Raw genomic sequence first — 3,735 nt, 5'->3', positions numbered from 1 at the left:
TATGTACCTCATATAAGTGGAGTCACGCAGTATTTGTCTTTTTGTGTCTGGCTTATTTTACTCATCAAAATGTATTTAAAGTTGTAACATGCCGACGGAATTTCCTTCTTCCCCCCGCCCTCAACTGCACTGCATGGCATGTGGGATCTTAGTTCAATTTTACTTCTCCAACCCCAGATGAAACTCGTACCCTTTGCATTGGAAGCACAGAGTCTTAACCACTTCCCCACCAGCGAAGTCTTAAGAAGTCTTCCTTTTTAAGGCTGAATAATATTCCATTGCATGTATATGCCACAGTTTGCTTACCCATTCATCCTTTGAGGGACACTTGAGTTGCTTCTGTTAGGTAGTTAGAATAGGAAAAAGGAGTCCAAAATGGCAGTGGCTAAAAGAAGAAAGAGAAAAGCCCACAAAAAAGGAACAAAAGAGAATCTGGAGAACAGAGTGAGAACTTCAGGCGAAACAAACACAACCCCTTTCTTGGCTAGCCCAATTTGCATAGGGCAGGCTCAGGGGGGAGGAGACAAAACGTATAAAAAGAGGAAGCCAAGACAGATTGAGGCCTCTCCTTTGGGGCTGGCCCACACTCATGCCTCTAGGGTGTATTTTGCTTGTGGAATAAAACTCTGAGCTGTTACAGAGCTGTAACACTGGTCCACCATTTCAAATCTTTGCTGTGGTGAGACAAACCCGAGGAAATTACACACTCCCCTGAAGCTTCCATCTTTTGGCTAGTGTAAAGAATGCTATAAAAGAGAACTGACTTGTGGTTGCCAAAGTGGAATGAATTGGGGGAGGGATGAAGTGGGATGTTGGGGTTAGCAGATGTAAGCTTTTATATATAGAACGGATAAACAACAAGGCCTTACTGTATAGCAAAGGGAATATATCTAATTTCCTGGAATAAATCATAATGGAAAAGAATATAAAAATTAATTTATATATGTGTATAACTGAGTCACTTTGCTGTACAGCAGAAATTAACACAACATGGTAAATTAACTATACTTCAATCAGTCAATAAAAAGGGAATTAAAAAAAGATTACTATGAACATGAGTATACAAACACCTCTTTGAGACCATGCTTTCAATTCTTTTTTATATATACCCAAAGGTGGAATTGCTGGGTCATGTGGCAAGATCAAACCAGTCAATCCTAAAGGAAATCAACCCTAAATACTCGCTGAAAGAACTGGTGCTGGAGCTGAAGCTCCAATACTTTGGCCTCCTGATACAAAGAGCTGACTCATTGGAAAAGACCCTGAAGCTGGGAAAGACTGAGGGCAAGAGGAAAAGAGGGTGACAGAGGATAGGATGGTTGGATGGCATCATTGACTCAATGCACGTGAGCTTGATCAGAATCTGGGAGATAGTGAAAAACAGGGAAACCTGGCATGCTGCTGTTCATGGGGTTGTAAAGAGTTGTACACTATTTAGCTACTGAATAACAACAACGATGGTAATTCTATTTTTAATTTTTTGAGGACCTACCAAACTTTTCTCCATTTCAGCTGCAAAAGGATTTCAATACCTCCAATTTACCAACCTTCATTATTTCCTGTTTGTTTTTTTAAAATAAATGAGGGTGTGTTTATTTAAGTATACATATTTATTGCAAAAATTAGAGATACAGAAAAATATAAATGAAAGAAAAAACAAAAATGCTTTAAAATGTTCCATTTTAAAATGAGGAAATATAGGATTGCTATGTAAATAGCTGTTTTAAAAAATGCAAAGAGATTAGTTAATAGAAAAGTGACCAAAGGATAGGCACAGGAAGGTGGGCAGGGACGAAAGAGAAGTAGCCAACATGAAATGTGAAAGGGTTGGTATCTGGTATTGTGGAGACGAGAGCAGGAGCCTGCATAGTTCACTGGCTACTTCTACCTGATGAGGACACAGTTGAAGGGGCTTCATTCAGCTACTTCAGCTGGAGGGGTGTCAAAGACACTCTGTTCTGTCCTGTACAGACTGTAACCCCAACTGGTTTATCCACTGAACACAGGAAAATGGAAGCTAGACAGCCAAAGGAAACACTGCCTTCCCTAACTCTGAAACCAATGATATATTTGGAATGCTCCACAGAAGATACAGAAATGAACTGAGCCCATTAAAATCTCTAAAAACACAAATGATATGGTTACAGCACATATTTTGTTTTAGAGATAAGAATGCTGGGAAACAATTTTGGAAAAGCAAGAATATGAAGCACTCTGTCCATACTGTGATGCTAGACAATAGTCTGCTCTGCATTCCCTGTCGGTTATCATACTGGGAGCAAAGCATCTTACCAGGGGAACGCTGATGGCACAGACTCCTACTGGAGTCTGAAGCTATGTGGTGGTTTGGAAACAAGCCCTCAAATGCATTGAAGCACCTCCCCTAAAGAGGTGGGTCTCCCCAGTGAATCCAGGGGGCTTGTGACTGTTGAAGCAGATAGAGTATGACAGAAGTGATTCCATACGGCTTCTGGAACTGGGTCCTAAAAGGCCATTCAGTTCTCCTCAGTTTTCTTGGACCACTCACTCTACAGAAGTTCCTTTACTGGGTCCTCACTCCAGAAACCCAGCCTCCATGCTGTGAAAAGCCAAGCTTGGGAGAGGCTAAGTGTTGGTGCTGGCTGACAGCACAGCAGAGCCCAGCCTTGGGGGCATTTCAGCCCAGGAGCCAGACGTATGGATAAAGAAGCCTCCAGATGATTTCAGCCCTCAGCCTTTCAAGGCATTCCTCACCTTCTGAATCTTCAGAACAAGAGGCCTCAGTCATCATGGAAGGGAAATGAACAATATATGCTGTGTCCTGTCTAAATTCCTGATCCAAAGAACCTGTGGACCTTTGTCTTTCAATGCCACTGTCACTGTCTTTGGGATCATTTGCCAAATATATATATATATATGAAATATGTGTGGAGAAAACTCTTAATTCAAAAAGATGCATGACCTCAATATTCACAGCAGCATTATTTACAACATATATATAGGCTTCCCCAGTAGCTCAGTAGTAAAGAATCTGCCTGCAATGCAGGAGATGGGAGTTCAGTCCTTGGGTTGGGAAGATCCATGGCCCCTGGAGGAGGGCATGGCAACCCACTCCAGTATTCTTGCCTGGAGAATTCCATGGACAGAGGAGCCTGGTGGGCTACAGTCCATAGGGTCACAAAGAGTCAAACATGACTGAAGTGACTTAGCAGGTAGGCAGGCAAGCATATATGTATATATACATATATTTGTTTTGGGATCATTTGTTGAGGAACAGTAGATAACCCAACCAAACAGTTAAATTACTAGTGCTACAAAGAAAATAATTTGAACTACTGGTTGACTATTGATTCACCGCATCTAATAGAAGAATTAGTGTAGTTATAGGTGCCTAAAAATCAGAGAACACAGACTCTTCAGCTAGCAGTCACTTTCTAAGAATGCTGTCTTCATTCCACAGAGAGATTATCCTTATGGGTGAAAACCCTGATAGGCTGTGGAGATAGACTATTTTTGGTCTAATGGGTGAGTTTCCCATCAGTGGAAATATCCTATTGGAAGGAAAGTTATGACCAACCTAGATAGCATATTCAAAAGCAGAGACATTACTTTGCCAACAAAGGTCCATCTAGTCAAGGCTATGGTTTTTCCTGTGGTCATGTATGGATGTGAGAGTTGGACTGTGAAGAAAGCTGAGCGCCGAAGAATTGATGCTTTTGAACTGTGGTATTGAAGAAGACTCTTGAGAGTCCCTTG

The sequence above is a fragment of the Bison bison genome, unplaced genomic scaffold (genome assembly GCF_000754665.1).
Source record: "Bison bison bison isolate TAMUID 2011002044 unplaced genomic scaffold, Bison_UMD1.0 scf7180017864328, whole genome shotgun sequence".
Taxonomy (NCBI): Eukaryota; Metazoa; Chordata; class Mammalia; order Artiodactyla; family Bovidae; genus Bison; species Bison bison.
This window is presented reverse-complemented; position numbering follows the sequence as displayed.